The sequence below is a fragment of the Photinus pyralis genome, unplaced genomic scaffold (genome assembly GCF_008802855.1).
Source record: "Photinus pyralis isolate 1611_PpyrPB1 unplaced genomic scaffold, Ppyr1.3 Ppyr1.4_LG7, whole genome shotgun sequence".
In the NCBI taxonomy this organism is placed as follows: Eukaryota; Metazoa; Arthropoda; class Insecta; order Coleoptera; family Lampyridae; genus Photinus; species Photinus pyralis.
The window spans coordinates 2,649,733-2,672,339 of NW_022170738.1; the positions used below are offsets into that span (position 1 = coordinate 2,649,733).

The 22,607-nt window shown below is 36.2% G+C and overlaps 1 long non-coding RNA gene across 4 annotated transcripts; it reads left to right on the plus strand.

The window, feature by feature from the left end:
• Window positions 1–13,956: 13,956 nt before the first annotated feature.
• On the plus strand, window positions 13,957–16,811 carry LOC116175916. 4 transcript variants are annotated; one of them, XR_004146389.1, is made up of 7 exons: window positions 13,957–14,162; window positions 14,221–14,443; window positions 14,529–15,127; window positions 15,401–15,710; window positions 15,771–16,057; window positions 16,108–16,610; window positions 16,657–16,811. It is a non-coding gene; the product is annotated as an uncharacterized LOC116175916 (long non-coding RNA). The 4 variants fall into 4 exon arrangements; XR_004146388.1 differs by having other exon boundaries at window positions 14,529–14,663; window positions 14,742–15,710; XR_004146390.1 differs by having other exon boundaries at window positions 14,529–14,663; window positions 14,838–15,710.
• Window positions 16,812–22,607: the final 5,796 nt, after the last annotated feature.

Here is a 22,607-nt window from a genome sequence, read left to right on the forward strand (position 1 = left end):
TGATCCGTGAAGGATATTTTATAATAGATAATAATAAACGTAGAATGACTGAAAACTGAACAAGAGACAGCTGGCTGGAGGATAATTTATTTGGACAATTGATATAATTGAGTACCGCACCCTGTCGTGATTCCCGTGCCTATTCTCGGTATCGTAAAGTGCATTCCAATGTTTAAATTTATATTTTTTGGAAACATTAATTCTTTTAATGATCGCCTATCCTTGAGGCAATTCTGATGTGTCTTTAAGTGTTTAATAACGACCTCGCGTCCATGCATCGGAGACGATGGGCACGGTTATTAATTTCATGATAGTTTCTCCTGTTATTTTTTGGTGCAATGAGAATAATTGCTGTGATAATGGAATTTTGGAAATGATAACTAACGGACGTTCCAAGCTGAATAAATATGCTCATATAATTAGGTTTGATCTCCCTCAAAGAAATTGAAGCATGTGACAGCTCATTGAAGGTATTAAACTAAACCCTTTATATGTCAACAAGATGTTACTCGTTAATGTTGGTGTTCCACAAGGTAGTTGCTTAGGGCCAGTAGTCTTCTAATTATAAATCACACATTGGTGAATCTATTAAATAAACAATTCGAATACAAAAAAGTTCTAAAGTGTAATTATATTCTGCTAGTGGTGCTACCAAAATAAGTATACTTAATTAACTATAATCCGTGTTATTCTCTTAATTAACAAAAAAAGTTAGGCATTATTTTCCAACGTAAGAATCTAAGCCATTCTTGCGGTCAATCGTGCTATTGCGAACCACAAGAAGTAAAAGTGTATCGAAGAAGTTTCACGTTCTTTAGTAGGTAAATAAAGACATCAAAATGCATTTATACAACTAAATTGCCTAATAACTCGTTGCATAATATTGTGCCATTCCGTGCATATTATACCACTTTCTACTGTTTTGCAGGTTAAAAGACGCGAATCCGAGACTGATCTTTACAACATAAAACAAAAGTTTATAATAAACAACGACCGCATGCAGATGTAATAATAGTTTAGACATTTTGTTGAACTCTTGGTATTTATTTACATACACCGGTTGGAAAAGGTTACGGTACAAGTGCGCTAAATAATCCCGAAGGACATATTTAGACATACTTTAAAATGAAGCAAGTTACCTACTATGTAATATTTTACGGAATAGCTCGTTTAATGTATTGGAAGGGCGTGGTATGAGCGAGCGGGATAAATTGAAATAATTAATAACAAAGATGCCATACTGCTAAAAGCGTTTACACAACGTTTTAAATTAGGGAAAGTAAATTATGGCTCATTAGGTAAATGTGCGCCCGTGATATAGAAGGAAAAGATACACCATGTCCGTTAATTTATTAGCACCCTCAGTATTTGGTTAAATGTAATTCCACATAATAAAGAGCTTATTTATTGCTAATTTACTGCTGCAGTGTGGCATTTATTGCTCTGCCTATTTGGTAGATTTTTTCAAGAATTAGCTGAAATAAATAAATTACAATAGATTTTGATAATGTATCGTTGGAAACAATTTGTTTATTTGCTTAATAAAAACTACAAGTTTTGAATGAATTGCATTAGTGATAAATTTTTAATTAAATTGAGATGGTGGGAGAGGCCACTTACCCCTAACAGAACAGTAATTTGTCATAAAAGAAGTTATTGCCCCACTGCGGGTTTAATGTTGAATGAGTGTGTAATTTGTTAGCAATAAGCTAGAAATAAAACTGTCCTAATTTATTTCGAGTTTAAATAAATTTTACCCGTTTGCAGGTCATGCACTCCCTTTAAAAAAATCTCAAATGGGTGCAGCAATAAATTCCACATTGCCGCTATAAATTACCAATAAAATAAATACGCACTCTCTTATGTGCTATAACATTTTAAAAAAAATGAAAAAAAGGTTTTTACCTTAGGGCGAGTAACTTAGCGCATTTTCCATGAAATGATCAGTACTTCCCAAAAGGTCATATAACGGCCTATGTATGTGTACAAAGGAAAATAAGTGAAAGCATAAATATTCTCTTAAATAAGAAACTTCAGTCTGCGCATGCGCACCCCTGATGTTTAAAATATGTGATAAGTTGGCTTTTACTAGAAGAATCTTTGGTTCAAATTTCAAACAAATATGTCTGGAGCAGAGGCAAACACAAAATGAAGAAAGAAACAGACGAGTACTGGAGGTGGAGGAAGAATCAGAAATAAGCACAAGCTGCCAAGTGGAGGAGGAGGCGGAGGAGACAGAAGGGAGGCAGGGAGAGGACAACAATAAGGAAGGGAGAAACAAGAAAAAAGGAAACGAGATCAGAGGATGGAGGCATCGGAAACTAATGGAATACCGGCGGAGAGGCTATCACTAGGAAGCGGATATTCCAGTGGCGAAGCTGAGGCCTTACCATTTCGGGTCGGGCAACACCCAGTGGCCTTTCCATTTCGGGTCGGGCAACCCCCAGTTATCCCCCCCCCCCCCACAACTCCAATCTCTTTCTAGCGTCAGGTCCATAGGTTTTTTTTAAAACTTCTTTTTTCGTTGATGTGACACTGTGCTCTTTCGCGTATAGTATGCCGATCTATTTACATTCGATAAGCTGAGTTTTCGTTATCATATATCAGTCAATATCGAGCGTGCCAAGTGGGGGGAGGGGGGGGGGGATTTGCTTCAACGTCTCTTCAATGACAAATTCACATGTACAGGGTGTCCCAAATTGGAGGATTACATGGAGGCAAAGTTGTTTATTTTGGGATGGATTGTAATGATGCTTATTTAAAAAGTAAAGAAATTCCGAACACTTTCGGAGATAACTGGGAAAAACGGAATTCACTAGAAAAAACGGAATTCGCTAATTTCCATTCGATTTATTTGAAGCGATTTTTATGAATTATAAACAATCGACACTTTCTCGTCAACTTTTTCTCCTCTGACTCAGTTTTGAAGTTCGATATGTCGTTTTTTTTAGGACATGCATTTTTCGCGCATTTTTTCAAGAATTATGGCCACTGGAATCTGGCCATCGTGAGGCCCATTTATCAGTAGTTACCATCTGCTCTGACTCGGGCACAGCCCCTTTCAATTTTTCTTGAACCTGTCCCAGGTCCTTATCCATCACTATCTTTTGTGTTTTGTAACCCTTTAAGAGAGTCTCTCTCTTTTGTCGTCCAAGGGCTTTTCGCGCACCATTCAGGAGGTCAGTATAGTTTTTCCTTTCTTCAATAATGATTGAGACCGCCTCTGCTCCCTCATTGGTCCTAGCATTTCTACTTTTAATGCTAAATGCCACCGTGATGGGGTTGCAGACAATTTCGGTCACTTTGGCGCATATATTTTCTGTTCATTGCCGACGTATAGCTTCATGTTTACTTTTTGCTTGATATAGCTTCCTGGCTGCGTTCGTGAGAGTTTGGTAGGTGCTTCTAGATTTCTTCTCAAAGTCGTCACCTTTTGTCGCTGCCACCAAGAGGTATTTCTCGTTCACATTCATCTTCTTCTTATCCCTCACAGGTAAGTTTGTCCCGTTGCTGCCCATGCGCTTCGCGAATAGCAGTACGTACTGTCACCATAAATTGTTTGCTCAAATGCTCACATTCGGCTGGAGAGATGTAGAAACCCAAGAGGCATACTCATTGCATATTAATTTTGTGTTATGCTAAAAATGCTCAGTTCTTGAAGAGGAACTGCGGTGGTGACGTGAGAAACTACACACGAGACGAAATCCTAATCGCCAGTCATGAATGGTAATACTCTTGCGAAAGCTTCGTAAACCTGCAGTTTCCCAGACAGAATTCCAACTTCCGCTGCAAATTAGTAAATACAGTGCGTGTAATACACGTCCTTTTCTTTCAGTAGTGAGAGTATACTCGCAACCGCAACCACACGCGTTGATCCGGAAAAGGTTACATTATTTAAAAAAGAAAGAGTATTAAAAGCGTATAAAATTTTTCGAATGCCTTTCAGGAATATTTTTAGTTTACCCGCGCTCTTCGTCAGACGATAATATTTCTAACCTTTCTGGAATGTAAAAAGAAGAAAACTAATTACATCTGCGTGCTTAGATGCGTATTTCTGGACACTAGCCTCTGGGAAATTCTTTCCACTCGTGCAGTGCAGTTGTCAATCCTGTCTGTCGCCCTTGCTTAACCCCGTTTTTTTAAGTACAGTACCGTACGAACGCAATTATTCCGTCTACGTAAGTCGCCAATGGTCAATAACTTGTAAACGATACGGCTCTATTGAGTATTAGTGTTACACATGAGGCAATACAATATAAAGCGACCTGGGAATCGATATAAATGTGAAAGTTGCGATTTACTTTGCAAGTTTATAAATACAATAATTTGGCCTCTTTTTAGTTTGCATGTACTTGTACTTTTTAGAATGCGGCAATGATGTGATCTTCCCACCTAGTCGTATTTTAACCGTGGAGTCATTTTAAAATCACACATGATTCACTCGTCACTCCAATTTTGAATCGAGCTGTGTATACCAGATCTCAGCCGCAATTCCATACAGAGTATTTCACGAAACGAGCAACTGTCCATGTAAGGCAGTGCTTGTTTTGTAAAGTTCAAACACTCGCGTGAAATGTGAACAATGTAGCGATTGCCAAAAAAGTACTTACTCGAAAATGAAAGTTAAAAGTCATTACGGATGTTTAATTCTATTTCGGATCATTGTACTGAATGATCACATCATATGTTTGTTTTGTACACTACCTATCAAAATGACAAAATAATGAGACAGGTGGCAGATATTCACACGTCACCGATCTTTCTAAATAGTTTAGGATTTGTTCGCTTTGTGCGTCCTGTTTGGAACATTTCCTGAATATACATCTGTTTACATTTCCCCAATTTTTCTTATGCCTCTTTCTTTAGAGACACCCAGACACCCACGTTCCGTTGGAGATGCACTCTATTTTAGTTATCGTGATGTCGTATTTAATGAAATAAATTCTGGAACAGCAGCGATTATTCTTGTTCAAGTGTTGGAAAAATTAAATGATTTGGATCTCTTTGCTCGGCACTTGTGGATGTCTCGTAAGTTTTTGCTTTTAAAAAAGAAACAGTCGATGGAAAAACCAACTTTGAATTTCATTTTCCGTGCGTAGGTACTATATAAATACGAAACAATTCCAAACGGCCCTATTATTCATTAAAATCAGCAGTACCAGACCAAGGTGGTACCAGACTACTTTATTATAGCTCTCTCGGTCTTGGAGCGTCTTTTGCTTTGGATGTTTTCCCACTGAAATGAATCTAATTATAATAATTATATGCCTTTAATACCATATGAAAATTTTCAAACGCCATTTTGCACCTTCTAAACTTTTAAAGCCTTCAGAAAATACTAACGAGCTCACTAAGATGCTTTAGAAATCAAGTGTCTCCAAGAACCTTTTAGAGGTGTAATTTTTTAAAAGCCTCCAAGTGGTTCCAAAAGTTTCCAACAGTCAAAAAACGAGTCTTTTGGAGTTTTCTTGAGACTTTCGAGTACAATTGAGCTTCTAACACTCTTTAACAGGCCTTAGTAGTTGGTCTTACTCAAAAACAAACTATCGCAAACTCCAAAGAGGATTGAAAATAGTAAAAATATTCAATGCACTGAATGAGATTGAGGAATTGAAAAATTAGTGAAATGAGAAACTAATCTGATAATATCGAAGTATAGTGTAGAAGTTTCTATGGGGTTTCGTTATATCTTGTGACATAGAAATTTAAGTTTTTATTTTTTAAAGTGACAACCATAGTAGGTACCTATTAACATTTACTATCTCCCAACACATTCGACATCGATTTACATAAAAGTATATAATAAGGTCGCATAAAGAGTTAGGTGAACGAAATGTTAAGTGCTAAGTGGAAATCACGAAAAGGTTCATGTGTTTTTCGCCAACTTCAGTTCATTTTTAACATTGTAATTGGTGTGATTGGTTACAAAATTGGAAATCCATTAGAGTTACCCAAAATAAAGGTGGTAAATTCTGCAATATGAGTTTAATTTTAGACAGATACAGGAGAAAGAAAGTTTGAACTTGCAAATTTTATTGTTTGGATCTATTGCCGTATACCGTACGGTAAACCGCTGTAAAAACAACTTAATCTTTATAACTTGTAAATATTTGTAGATTGTTGGTACTACGAAAACATATCCGCTCTTCGTAAATGTTAGGTACTTATGTTCATTTTGTGGTCTGAACTGAAGCGGGTACCTATAGGTAACATTTTAGCAGCATTTTCAAATTTTCAATAGTTTAGAAAATGCCCCAAAGAACTTAAATATTTAAATAGAAGCAGAAAAACTAGTTTTGTAGAGGGATTCTCCTGAAAAAAGCTGCACAATGGCAACTACTAATCCCAGAAACCGTTAGAACTGTTTGAGTAACGTGACGCACATTTAGATAACTTTATCGTTTAAAAAACAAGGCTACTTTTCATTTTATTGTGTACAAAATACGACGTGGGTAGATGTTTCACGTGCATATTTCAGTGATGAGATGACCTTCCAAGGTAGTCCACTCATCTTGCCGAAGGCTCTAAGGTCGACTCGAGTTTAAAGACCCGCCAAGCTCTTCCCGTGAATCACGTTTCAGTAGGTACGTCACAGAGAACACTCGTAATTGAAAGGCAAAAATTTCCCATATTAATTAATAGTAACTAACTATTTTATTACTTTGCGAGATGGAAAGAAGAATGTGCTATAATTTCTAAGTCTTATGTAAGAGAAATGCGGTTCATGCAATGTGTCTATTATAAAAATCGTTCAAAAATAAATTCTTTAATAAATGAAAGTGGAATAATTAAGGAAGAATAGTCTATGAATAGCAATCCAATCACATGAATTAAATTGAAGTTAATCTAGATAAAAGAACTAATTAGATTCATTATTATTTATAACACTTCCTTTATAATTTATCCGGATTAAACCTTCATGTCGGCTTTAATATCTGTAACAAATTCATTCATTCATACTTCATAGTGATAAACCATTTCGATTTCTATCGAATGCTCATTTGCGTTAGTTCTTGGATAAAAAAATAACAATTGTAACAAATACGTGACTATGTCGGTTTTTCATGTTACCATTAATTTAACATATAAAGCATCTACATATAAGAGGTTCATTAATAAGTTTAACTGACCATGTTTAACTTAATTGTATAAAAACAAACAAATCAACTTTTTTAAATAAAATGAATATGGTCATAAACGACCTCATCGATTTTTATCTATGGTTGGTAGAAATTAATTCCTTTCGTTGAGACCTTTCATTAGAGTACCATGAAGGATAAAATCAGTTCGCCCCCTACCCCCTCTTTAAACAAGGAATCAGAAGAAGGGCGGTAGTTGATAGAAAAAAGTTTCTTTCGAGGAGACCTCTAATTAGAATGCCATGAAAGATAAAATTAATTTCTTCCTCCCCCCCCCCCTCTCGGTCCGCCATCTACTGATCTGATAAAAAAGTCGCGTGGGAAGCTTTTAGTTTGTACAGGGCCGCCGTTAGCCTCGACGGACCCCGGGAATATTTTTTGACCGGGCCCCTATAATTGAAATTTTGTTGTTGTCCATCACCCTTATCTTAAACTAGACATTTTCAATCTTGACTACTTGGATTTGAAAGGAGAACATTTGAATAATTTTCATACAGACACAGCAATTTTCATAATTTGTTATGAATTGTTAGAATTCAAATAACCAAATTACGATTTAATTTTCTTATTAGCAAAAGTGAATATCACTCGCTCAAAATTAATTTCTCTAGCAAGTTGAGCTTCAAGAGCTAAGGTGCCGAGATTTATCTAACGATCTTGACCCATAGTCAATCTCAAACTGTTTTTTGCCTAGCGAGCCTTCTGCCACTGTGACGTAAATCGTAATTAGGAAATTTTGCTCAATGGTGTGGTTTTTTAAATCTTCTGCTGTGCATTTTTTTATATTCTACTCTCTCATATAGAGATATATATAAATTTCACTTTTCTTTTTTTTTTTCTCTCAATTTTCTTTTGTTATTAATGCACAATGCTTTATATGTTCTATATATATTTAAGTTGACCTGTAAATGGATGCGTTCTGTTGGTCAATAAACTATTATTATTATATGCATATGCAGATTTCTGTTAAAAAATACAATCGAAAATCAATTCAAAATCTCTTTTGGCCGGGCCCCCAGAATATGACCGGGCCCGGGAGTAAATGCCCCGGCTTCCCCCCCTTATCGGCGGCCCTGGTTTGTACAAACCAATTTATTGTGATGAGACCTTTCATTAGCATACAATGAACGATAGAACGTGTGTTTACCCCTCCCTCCCATTTTCAAAAATTTTACTTGGCACCGCTAAAGGCATGCTTGTGAAAAATCTGAGACCGATTGATTGTCGTATGTAAAAGTTATGCACGTTTTAGTTTTATTTTCATAAACAGCACCCCCCCCCCTCGGGCCCCGTCGCTCACTGATCTCGAAAAAGAGTCGCACGGGAAATTTATAGTTTATACAAACCAATTTATTTCGATTCTGAAAAATTGCGCTAAAAATCATAACGAAATTACGATATTTCGCATTTTTTCGAATATCTCGAGAAGTAGGTAAGCATTATTTTCTAATTATTGAAACAATATTTTACAGGATATTTTATTCACCCCTTAATTTTGAAAGTTTTTCCCATTAAACCCCATCCTGTTCACTTTTTTTCTTGAATACTGAATATTACCTAAATAAAACTACAAACATCCATAACCAAAACTCAACGCAGATAATTCATCTAGGAAGGTTTATTCGAAACAGGCAGATAGACATACAAAATACAAACAAGGCCATTTACCTTTAATGCAGAACGATCGAAACGTATTGAAGGGCGTTCAACTTTCCAAACTGGACAAATTGAGTTAGTTACGTTTTAGCCTTCCTTATTAACGAGCTCCTAGCGAGTACATCATTTTGCAGTGTCTGTCCGTCTGTTCGTTAGCACAATATTTCGAAAACGAATGGCCTGATTATGATGAAATGTTGCAGGTGGATTCTTTATCAAATTCACATTCACATCCCCGTAACTAATGTTTATAATAGTTAAATTGCGTACTTAGTCACCGAGCTTCATAGGGGTATTTTATCTGTATTGATTTTGAAATGTATGGAGCAAGATGATAACCGATCAGATACGGCAGCAATTTAATAGCAAAAGATGTGTGCGAAACGATACTGATAAACAAAAATAAAAACAAAATAAGGTGGTGGAATCAGGCAATAAAGAAAGAAAAGTGAAAACAATATTTGGAGAGGTGATAGTGACAGAGAAAACTTTAGAGACAAATAAAGGAGTATACTTATTTATCAATTTATTTTTTTTTATTTTTTTATTTTTTATTTTATTATCCCTCTCTTGTTTTGGGCCCTCAACAGGCATACGCCCAATTACAGAGTGACCCGCATAATGCTATTTAGAGGTGCCTCTGCAGAAGGTCTTAAGATGGTCTATACTACTCCGGTATTTACCTTACGAATTAGGAAAACTGCAGGAAAACCTAATTCGGAGTAGCCGGTAGAATGCTCGGAACTGGCCTAAGGTAATTTCCATCTCCGCCACAGATGAAAAATTCACCTCAATTTGGGATTGAGAGGAGGCATTTGACAGCGTTGACCTAAGGACGTTGGGGAGCAGAACTAACGAAGAAGAGGATGGGCACAGGCGTGCTAATAAATAGAAAGGGGTATATGGAAGAAGAAGTAAACGACAGAATTATCAGTGCCACGCGGGTCTACTGTGGATTAAGACTGACCACTAAGACTAAGCTAAGTAATACATTTATATCAAAGTAGTTCTAAGATATGGAAGTGGAAGTTAGAAAAACTGATTGAAATGTGTACGAGATTTGAAACTTAAAAATTAACAACGGCGCTACAGAGTAAAGAGCAAAGGACATGCCATGGAAATGAAGTATTTGAGAGGAATAGATATTATACAGAGTGAAAAACGAAAGAGTTAAGATAAGAACTAAATATAGGTAATGAATTAAGTACCTAATTATTATTTTCATGTAAACAAGATGAATGAGGATATACAGGTAAAGAGAACCAGCAAATAGAATTAGTTCTACAAGCACGTGCGATAACATTGCCAAAAAATAATACGCAGTACTTAGGCTAATTTGTGTGAATTATAGTCATTATAAACAATAGACCTACAATACGTCAACCAGAACAATAATTAAGCTTATTTGTAAATAAAATATGTAATACAAATACTGTAAATCTCACACTTTTGGGATTATTTGATTATATATTATGAAAATTGTTCTATGGCCATGAATTTTTTTGCCAGGAGATCTTTAAATTGTTCTCTCACCATGATTTCCTTCGTGTTGCTTTAGAAAGTAATAAAAAGTGCATGGTGCAAAACAACTTACTTCTCTATTTGGAATTGGTACCCTGTCCGCCACAATGTTTTTTTTTTGTATGGTTGAATTTCTTTGTGAAAAAAGTGAAACGAGAACGAGGAACTAATAATTGAAGCTTGGCTATGCTGACCTCATGGAAAGTAACTAATTCCTACCAATCGCCGACTTCCTCTTCGATCCTTTTGCGAGATGGAGTAACCTCACATCTCAACAAGATACGAAGAATCGCATACGATTTTCATTAGGGGAATTTTTTGCCACTCAGCTCGCAGACTTTTAATCCGGCTCATGTTCAAAAGCACTGATTCTCGATCTCGTAGAAATCGATCGGCGAAGGTTTGACATCGCTGTGTGTTTTTGTTCTCAAGTTAGACGAGGAACAGACGGACAAAACCATCACATTTTTCGAAAGAAAAATAATTCCCCTAAAAACGGAGTATCGGACGACATCAGTACTCACAAAAGGAAAATGGGACGCCTGGATTAGACATGTCCATTGGTAACGACAAACTTTCAGCGCGAATTTCTCATTAAATGAATGGCAGGACAGCGAATTAATTAAACGTTTAGACGATATGTATTTATTGGTCTGGCCGAATTTTAAGCGTGTGTATCTCGGTAATAAGGTGTCGGAGGGTAATAAGGTACTCGCAAAGGGAAAATGGAACATCTATAGTGAAGTGTGAATATCTCAATAAAGGGGTGGAGAGTGTATTGGTTTTGGTTTTTAAAAAAATCCGGTTTATCTGCACAAGAGCTATACACAATTTATACTCCTTTATTATGAAGCCAGAAAATGGGCTGACCAAAAACTTGCACAGTGGGTAATTTACAAAAAAAATAATAATTATCACTTATAATTGCACAAGAGGTTTGTATTTTACCGAGTAAATTTGGGTTGTTTAGGTAATGAAAATCTGTTGCCTAGTAATTAGACGAGAAAAACTGTCAACTAATAAAAATGCGACACCGCAGGTGGAGCATTTTTAGGTTGACAGTTTTTCGAGTCCAATTGCTAAAAGGAAACAGATTTGAATTGCCACAACCCAAATTTACTCGGTTTAAATACAAACCTCGAGTGTAATTCGGCAGGACAATTTAACGAACAAGAAATTCACCAAATTAATCAATTATTGACAGACGTCAAACTAGTCATATGGGAAAGGATAATGCGATTATTGGTTCGAAAATGAATAAGTGAAAAAACCACTATAGAGCATTCGCACCTTAGTATGCAGTATGGGGTCTTATGGACTATATCCCTCCTTTACTAATTTGCGTCATTCTTCAATAACGCTATCCTTATTCCTTACCGCAATGATGCCAAACTTACATATGATTGAATTTAAGCTTTAAAACAAAATATAACGTCAAATCTTCTTGTATTGTCATTACGTGTGTGGTTCGTTTTTGTCTTTCGTATTTAACACATTTTATTGTCTCATTGCTTTAAAAATCGTTCTTTTAAGAACGCCTCCATCTCGTACTTTATATACAAGGTAACTTTGAGTGTTCTTGTAGACGTAAAGTGCATAACTTCTTCATTACAAATATTCCACCAACTATGAACAGCATCTTAGCTTCCGTAAATGACGATAACGATCTACCCAACTTTAAACGCACCACATTATTCAATCTCTTGAAAGATATGGGAATTTAAGAAGGTTGGCCGCAAGAGTATCCTTATTGAACGGGATGATATTATACGATGGAGACATAAATACCTACGTCGCATCAGGAAGTTGAGAGAAGAAGGTGCTTAATCTTTTTATTATATTTAATTGCAAATTACATAATATTTATATTTTAGGTAAAAATATTGTGTATACGGATGAGTCATGGGTTAACATTGGTCATTCGGTGAGCAGGGCGTGGCATGACACCACCGTTGAAAGCAATCGTCAGGCATTCATCAAAGGACTCAGTACAGGTTTAAAATCACCCACTGGTCTAGGGCCTCGCTTTGCGTTAGTACATGCTGGTGGTGATAATGGTTTTATTCCGGGCGCGGAACTGACTTTTCTCTGCAAAAAGAACACTGCTGATGCACACAACGAAATGGATGCAGACACTTATGAAAAGTGGTTTTTTGAACAGCTTCTACCAAATGTGCCACCGAATTCAGTCATTGTTATTGACAATGCCTCGTACCACAGTAGAAAGTTGGAGAAGATACCAACAATGTCGTGGAGAAAAGAACACATTATAGATTGGCTGTACCGATTGAGAAAAATGTACCGATTGGTTAGAAAATCCATTAAAACGAGACCTACTGGCTTCTGTTGCGCATGTTCGGCATCACTACGACAAAAATAAGCTTGATGTTATTGCACAAGAAAAAGGTTACGAGATTCTCCGTTTACCTCCATACCATTGTGAATTAAATCCCATTGAAATGGTGTGGGCTCAAGTTAAACATCATGTCAAAATGAATAACAAAACATTTAAAATAAAGGACATGGAAGAATTAATAAAAATGGGTTATTCACAAGTTACGGTTCAAAATTGGCAACATTATGTCAATCACGATTCCAGTGACTAATATGTATACTGTACATTTGTAAATTTTTGGGGACTTAATAAATACAAGCTGTTCTCGGCCACATTTGACAAACAATTACAACTTGTTATTAATTTACCTTTTTGACTTCTGAGGTTAGGTTAAAAAGTAATAAAGAGTGTCTAAACTACCGTTTTACGGTGCAGTAATCGATCCTATAATCAGTTTGGCAAGCATGTACTGTTTCTCCATAAGCCCCATACTGCATACTAAGGTGCGAATGGTCTATAGTCTTAGACCATATAGTACATGGACTGCTATTCGCCCTATGCTTTCAATACAAAATGGGTGGTCACGGATAGAGGGCACTGTAGTCGTGGGTATGTGAATCTCAGGGTAAACTAAAGCCGTATGAACACCACTCGAATCGCGTAAAGAGCAGCTTTATATTACCCGCGTAGTACGGGAAGCTTTAAATACTCTTCATTATTTGCTATACGTCCACAAATAAGAATAAGTTTGCTTTTTTTTGGGATATCTAGGCGATTAATCAATTGACGTTTGTTAATTTATAGGTTGACAGTTTCAAATCGTGTCTAATCGGACAACTTCGATCAGACTCGTTTACCCTGAAACTCACATACCCAGGCGATGTCCTTGACCATATTTTAGTTACAATTAGCAGTCCATGTACTATATGGTCTAAGTCTATAGTGCATTTGTCGCTGGAAAAGATGCAGGTAACTTTTGCCGCTGTCAAAGTGACAATTGCACTGCGGCTTATGCGATTTTTTATACATGAGTTGAATTGTCACTGAAATTTAATTAATTTGTTGCAATTTTGTCACATATTTCCTATACACTAAGAACGTCAGAATTTGAACTCTTGGAAACACCCAACTGTAGATTTTGATTAAAGTTTTATCGTGTTGTCCAAAACAAAAATAATGTAACAATTTCTTCGCTCAAAAATGTAAAAAAGGAAAACGCTAGTTTACTTTACTTCTTAAAACCACGGACGTTGATCGTATAGATCTCGTGTAAATAGTTCAGTAGCTTAGATCAGTTGATAGCAATTCTACTGCGTGCTCCATTCAAATTAAAATTTGCAGTTGAATTTGTCGTGTTACAACAAATTATAAATTACAATTAAGCACAGTCACGTCACTCACTAATTAACGGTAGTAGTGGGATATTGGAGGACAAAATAACTAAAGTAGGATTTTTCTTAGTTTGCGCGCACGTCATCCATTCTGTTTTTGGGGAGCATTGTAATGCCAACGTATTATTATTATTATTAACAAAATTTTAAAAAATCATTTCAGTTTCAGTGTTTTCAGGTTACCTGTTAATCAAAATTGTGGTAGTTTACGTTTACATTACGACACGTCACATTTTACAACTGTTTGCTTCCATTGTCATTCCCTATTTTATCGCGTTTTGCTACATTAAACGATAAAAAATCCGTTAGTTTCATAACGAACAATAACTATACATCTCACTGGGATATTCTGCACCCAACATTGCATAACCCAAATATGCCATCAGATTTACCAAGAAAAAGTAAGAAAAAACAAATATTAGCACCTTGCAGCTTAGTTTATTCGTAGTAACTTTTAGTTTCGAGACTATAAATTTGTTATTTCAGATACAAACCTTCAAAACGGTATGCTGCTGATGAGATTGCATTAGAAAATGGACACGCGGTACTACGGTTGTCTCCCTACCATTGCCTTTTCAATCCCATCGAAAATATATGGGGAATTTTGTGAAGATTGTTTAGGTATGTGACAACAAACTAATGCAGTTACACCTGATATCTGGAAACGCAGTGTAGAACATACCAACAACATTATTTTAGATTCGATGCACGGAGAAGTAAAGTTTGGCCGAGAAGACCTAGTCCCATTAATAATTAATTTGGAAGATGATTCGCATGTTTTTTTGCGTTTTCCAGATAGTAACCTCAAGATTTGAAGTCAACAAAATGGCTGGTGAACGGCGCCTGCGATGTTTTGAAATTCGTGGAGAGATCCGAAAGCAACGCGTCTTCACTTTGGTAAAAAAGCTGTGGTTCGATTTTTACCAGGATGAAAACAGGAAGATCGACGAACAAGTTAGGCGAAAGTTTATCGCCCTTGCAACGTTCAACAACCAGCTGGAAGGATACACGTTGATGTTTTTGGAAAAAAGATGACGTTCTTAGAATCTTGAAATTCGTGACCTGATTTTTATTCATGCACAATTGTGGGTTTTCTTTTGATTTTGTTGTCTTTGTTAATTTAGTTCGAGTATTTGTGTGGACTATGTCAGGGTTTTTGTCCCGAAGAGGGTTTCCCTGGTATCGTCTGGTTGTGTGCGTAATATATCAATCTTCTCGTCTTTTCTTACGCACAAATTATAAATTTTTTATCATTTCAAAAAACAATTGAAATGATTTTTTTAAATTTCTCCTTTACGTCCAAATAATAATCGTGACGCAGACAACCTGTTACAAATAACTACAAAAATTTTTTTTAGTAATTGGTCAATACAAGTCGTTGATGTAATGGGTATCCTACCCATAATGCAGCACTTGTATGGCCGCCTACATACGTATTCTCTTCCATTGATTGCATGAAGCTATGTAAACATACTTAGTGATGACGTCACAATAAGCGCAAATTATGACATATAATACAGGATTGATCGATAACGGATTTTTTCGCCGGGTGTAGTGACGTCACTTTCGGACCCATACCGCGCCGCATGCTTTGATTGGTGTTCCATGGATTTGCCCACCGCTGCGCTTAATTCCAATACGTAAAATACGTTCAAATGGATATTGTAGGTAGGTATTTAAATTAGGAACACATTCATCGTCCACAAGTTTACATATTCTCTTTTAAAGTTTTCAAACTGTCGTGAACCCATTTCTTCCGGCTTCAATTCAAGTTTCTGACAGTCAGGTCCGTCGGCGACCGACGTCAGATTAGGGTGGGGATCTGACTTAACGCGGGCAACATTACGAGTATAGGGGTCAGACAATCCGTGGGAAAATTCTGCTTTATCAAATTTGACAATCGCGAGTTCCCTATTGTCATCAGGATAATGACTATGACTGACAGTGGAAAATTCTAAATTACACAATGCGGATTAAAAGAAAGGCGAAGCATTTGGTACTACAATAACGAGCAGGTGCGTATTAAACGTTTTCATATTCTTCTTTTAATTATCATTTCTTTTAGATAGAAAAGTTCAAAACATAATCAACCACCTCATTACATCATGGAATTAACTGAAAAGGAACTGATTGTATTTATAGTATTCTATGTTTTTTACTTATGCCTTTTATATTATGGGTTCACTCGCAATATTTTGGAAATCGACCCTAGACATGCAGTTTAGAAAAAAATAAAAATTACTAGCAAAATATTGTGCGTTTGTAATTGTATTTTAGTGAGAAACGTAATGGCTGTACCCACCTACTAAAAATCAGAGAGTCCACCATAACCGCCAGGAGGTAGTATTCGTAAACTAGGCTTGCAGAATTTCCTCCCTGCAGGCACGATGTAAAAATAGAACGCTCTAGCAGTAGTATCTAGTTACGGAAATTTATTTCCATCTGTTCCACTGACAGACGTCAATCAAGACCTTAAAATTCGAAGTACAAAATCAAACCATACATAATGTAAAAAATAAAGGAAGACAACCATTGAAGGCAGATGCTCGTTAAACATAACCTGACCCTGTATGTCTAACGAGTTGCGTTCTTTTAACAGTTAACATTATTTTAGATTCTTCTGGATGTTAAGACAATTGAATCGTCTTGAATTGGATACATCAAATAGCATAACGTTGTTGGGCTGTGTAGTTATCTATTACGGTTTGATTAATGAGGTTCTCGTTCAAGTAATGATGGATAGCAATGTAATGTTATAATGAACGCAATTAACGCATAGTAATTACTATGTAAGAATATTTCAATTATAAAACGTTTCATAGGTACCATATTATTACCCACAAGTGGTAATATCACCAACGAATGGGGACAATGGTGCTACAGAGACACTCAGTTATTCACATCTATGCTAGGTATTATGGTAAAAGTCTTTCGTCCACCCATGTCTCCATGGGTCCTTAGTGCTACTAGAATGGAACCTCTACTAATGCTGCAATTATTTTTATACATTATATCGCTTTCTGCAAAGTCTGGCCCATCACATCACATACAACTCTTTTATACATTATCAGCATTTTAGATGCTACGCACTAAACGAAAACAACAGTTTTTTCTATTTAGATTGTCTCAAACCACATCCTGCAAGATTAACCACTTTTATTATTCAACGTGTACAACGAACATTTTTCACGCTTGATCGAATTGCGTCTTTAAACCTATTGTAAGATGTCACAAAAGCCCTTTAGCTTTTGTCTCTTATGGAACACTTGCGTTGCGACGTTCATATTCAGTTGCTCAGTTGAATGACGCTATCTTTCATTATAAGTACGACATGTAAGATGGCATTTACTATATTGTGTCATTGTACATATTGTTCCACACATATCGCCTTCTTTTCATGTGGCATGTTGGAAGATGCATTTGATTCCACAGACGTTTTATATGCAGTACACAAGAAGGATTTGAAATACTTCCAAAAAAAGTTGGACTGTCTATAGGGTTAGAGACATTAATTCATTTGAACTGGCACGCACCCTTGAACTTTAGGATGAAATTTGAAAATATGAGGTTAGCGTGCCGCCACATTTTTTTAGGTCATTCAAACGGAATAATTTAAAGTGAAACGTGCGTTTTCTATAAATCCACCCATAACTAAACACGCCATTGACGCTGTTATATTTACGATGGGTGCACGTAATGTGATACTAAAAGATTGTCAGGTGGATCGTGAATTCCTGATCTCCAACTCGTTGATTATGTTTCAAAATTAAAATGAAATCTTTACCTATCGACATTTCTCCATCAAGCAGCTGTTTACATTCAAGTTCGATTACAGAATCTTCAGAGATTTAGTTCAACATTCTGTTTAGGTCCGACAAATTCGATCTATAGTTAAAATTTAATTAAAAACGACATTGGACGCCAATTTCGATGGGAAACGACGAAACATACCCTTAATATTATAGAGAGGTAATACGGGAGGTATGAGGAAATAGCAAAATCGCGGAAATGAGTGATACGATGAAAATTTGATCCGGTAAATTCATTCCCTCGTTCATTCTTGGTGGGAAAGTAGTCCTGCGGAGAAGAATTTTTCCAGGGCAGAGGGTACAAATTTACCGAACATTCGTCAGGTAAATTTGCATCCGCCCCATACATGTACCAGGAACTTGCCACATTTACATTTAGAAGCTGGATCCCTAAGAAACTGTCTATTTAGTCTTAGTGCTCCCTTCTACTTTTATAACAAAATCAGCATCCGAAGATTTATGCCTACAAGAGTCTCTTGTAAAATAAATTCCCTCCAGGAACATTCGTCCTCGAATATTCTCTCCCTCCGTCTCCGGAACATTTGCTCTCCAAATTTGTACTTGGAAGACTAACCCCCTGCATTTTCTCCCTTGCGGAAATTTCACCTTCTGCGGATTTGTCCCGTCTCAGTAACAAATGTATAGAAGGTGTAGTACTTCAGTAGATCTACCTACTGATAAAATTAGGTGGCAGAGGGGACCGAAACAAGCATTTCCCCCCCAGACTTCAACTCGTTAAATTTGGTGGAATTGTACCTCGGGATTGGCCTTCAATTTTAACATAAACTAGGCAATTGATTTTCACAATTAAAAACGTTTTCAGTTTACATCAAGAACCTAATACAGAGTTATGTATTATACAAGACGATAAAAGGATGTCTTTGAGATGGTTAGTTTCCTTTTATCGTCGGGCATCATACAAAACTTTATTTTATATCAGAAAACATAAATATTTATCAAACTTACGAAAATTCTGAACTTAAGACGTCAAAAATTGCAAGCTTGGCTTCCGTCTTTTTCATGGAAATAGTACTGTTATCTGTTCTGAACTACATTTTATTCCGTCCTCCAAGTCCGAATTTTATGCTAGATTTCATACATTTTTTAAAGATTGAATCACGAATTTCTCCATTTTTTATATATCAACCATAGGTATGCACATTGTATGTTGTCGTACAGAAAATTGAATGCTCTATTCAAATATCGTAAAAAAACATAGGCATTGCATTTGAAAAACAAAGGTTACATCGATTTCCGGTCCGTTAAAAAGTTTGAATATGTGATCAGATAGATCATAATGTCACATATAAAATTATATTTAAAAAAATGTTTCGTACCTCGCCAAATAAAAGAGATATTGAGGTGACCCTCTTATCCCAAACGCACTGTATAATGCAAGAAGAATCAAGCCCTAAGAGAAATTCTCCGAAATGTTGTTTTTCTCTTTCTAGGTACTCTACATTTTTCATATTCACAATTAAGTTTTCCAATTGCCAGTGATCTTTCCGCTCTTTGTGAGTACCCTCCTCGGACATTCCGATCTGTAGATCTTTGCACTAAAAGTTTTGATATCGCCAGTAGATGTGTTTTGTCCAGACGTTCCATTTGGCCTTTATGAGTACCCTCTTTCGGCACTTTGTTTTCAAGATATTCGCTTCGACTTCACCAATGGATATTGCGACCTTTTAACATTGGACCTCATAAAAAATAAATGCAATGCCTCACGTTGGGCGAGCAAATAATAATGGTGTGTGCGATTGCCCTGACAAAATGAACTATACACAAAACACCTTAAACATAGCTAGCTCGCTTATTAACATTTACCCAGGAGAATCCCAGCACAAGGAAAAATTTCAATCTCGACTTCCAGTTCAAAATTCTACGGCAAATAATGACCACGACCAAATTCCTTAAATTCCAAAATGATTACTCAAACAAATTTTGAAGACATCTGAAATAAACTTTGGGTACGGATCAACAAAATTAATCATAATTATGCATCAGACGTCTGGATCGTTAAAGGGTTCGAATAAACACACGATTTACATGAATTAACACAGACAAAAATTATACTAAAAACTAAAAACACAGATCAAATTAATCACAACATTCTAGCAAACAAAATGGACTATACCAAAGTCCATTTTACACACCCCGTATAAGGGTCCGACAACAATTAAACAAATTAATGCAATGTTACACTACTTACACTTTTCTGTTTAAATTCCAAAAATCCGGGCAACAACCGCTAATTGCGATAAAGAACTAACGCACTCACAATCTTGGCGAACTACACTTTTTGTCTCTCCTCTTCGAGATCCAAGGAACGTATTTTTTCTGCATTACATTTGATTGGCTAACCAACACAAAAGCGATGAAACGATCAGGGGCGGACTGGGTACTTACGGGCCAGGTGGAATTGCATAGGTTACGGGTCATTAAAGTATTACTGTAATGAAGATGGGGGGGAGGGGGGGAGCTCTGCGGTGCACAACAAAAACATTTTTTGCTTCATTTTAAAGTATTCCCTTCTCGAAATCAATTAGAATATAGTTTTTGCAGTTGCAGCTGATAATTAAAAGTAACAACAAATACAAGGTAATCCAAACGAGGCGCGTCGCCTATAATTGTGTTTCAGCACTTTCAAAATACGACAAAAAATAATAAATAAAAATAAAAATAATAAATTCATTAATTAAATAAAAACAGAATTTTGTAATGAACAACCTAACATCAACCCCAATGAGAGAAACGTGTTAATAATTTATTAATAGTGCAAGAAACTAAATACAGCACATACTTATAAATTTCCAACGGGTCATTATGACCTACGGGCCAGTCCGCCCTGGAAACGATGGCTGTTCGAAACAATCGACGAATAACTTCAATGAAACTATTTCCCCCAAATTTCACGTCTTCTCAAAACCTTCACTCGAACACGGCTGACTTCCTCACTAAACCGTTATGAACTTTACTTTACTTGACAAACAACACGAAACTTAACGCAAGACGCGCGTCTTCTAAGCTTTCAACGAACAACACCCAGGCCTCGAAATTGAAAAAAAGGCCCCCTTCTTACACAATTGCAAAAATCTTCATCCAATTAGCGGACACGTAGCAACAACAACAGTCAATCCCGCCTACGTTCCTTATCCCTCCTTAGCGTCACGTATCATTTTTACGAGGCATTCTCAAAACATTTTTCTAGGGAAATCAGTCAGTTTTGGCCCATTAAAACGCATTCTTGTCGCTAATACATTATATCAACCTTTTAACAAAAGTAATCAAATCGCCCATAAATGCAAACTGAACTGCCACTTATATGTTTTGACAAAGCAAAATTCATAACAATAACCAATAAATTGTCCTACATGTAACAATTCTAGGAAATAATATTTCACAAGAAAAAACAAACCACTTGGATACAACTAGAAACGCAATACTCACTTTGTGTTTACACATAAAGAACCCAACAGAATAATTTGAAACATTGATATTGTTTACACAGCAATATGTCTCGTCCAGGCGATTCATTATTCCTTTGTTTCGAGATATTCGGTTTTAAAGGTTTGACGTCACCATAAAATATTTTTTCCCGGCGTCCGAATAGCCCTTTGAGAGTATCCTCCTCCAGCAATCCTCCTTTGAGGATTATAACCGATATGTGGTCGAGGAGGAGTGTGGTTGGTAGAAATTAATTTGTTTTAATTCGCACCCTCTCGCTCTTTAGACAACAAAATTTTATGGGCATCGGACACACCTTCAAGGCGTATAGGCTATCTCGCTACCTTATGGCAAACATTCCAGGACTCTATGGGAATTCCCTAAAAGTAGATTAGAACCGCTCGGACGGATGGACCTGGACGGACAAAACGCAACGACAGCACATTTCAATTCTTCATTTTACGTAAAAATTCTCGTAAAAATTGGAGCTAAGAGAAAAGATGAACCATTCATATTGAGGTAAGTACAATAACATGCCTTTCGGCTATATACATTCTCATCTTTTTGATGATACGTTTGTTGATAGTTTCTCGTCCTATCATTTTCGTCTCTATTTAACTTGGAATTCGTGAAGTGTTATAAAGACACGTATAATTCTTGATTTTGCATTTTCAAGAAAGTTAAAATTTAAAAATGAAACAGTGATTTTGTTCGCCGTATCCTTGGAATTTTATCAAACATTCATTTGTGCTGGTAAATTGCGACTTGCAAATATCTATCGATACCGAATTCAACAATTCAGTTAAAAAAGGAGTAAATCATCACTCTTAAAAAACCTACCTATGACAAGAAAGTGACAACACAACTGAATGATTTGGTTGAGCTGGTTAAAGTTGGGCTTGGGTGTTGACCCAATGCAAGATATCTTCCTCAATATCAGTAGGTATAATTTTTTTGGTGTAAATTGGAATCACAAATGTGCAATTTCACTTGTTAAGGGGCGTATGGTATACTTGTACCTCGACTTGTACGTGATGTGCCCATTACAGATATAAAAGAAAATATTATGAATTATGATACTTGCATCATAATAACAAAACATCAATTTAATAATTCCTGCTTCACTTTCCTGTTAAATAGATGTTCTAAAAAGCGTGTTAATATGTACCTACCTACTTCCTAGTCTTTGTGCAGGTAAATCGTAATCAATAAATGTGCAATGCTGCATAACAATCCCATTCAAAATTCTATTGATAGGACAATCCCTGAAATGAGTGTACCTATCGCTATTTCCCGTATGAACGATTGACAA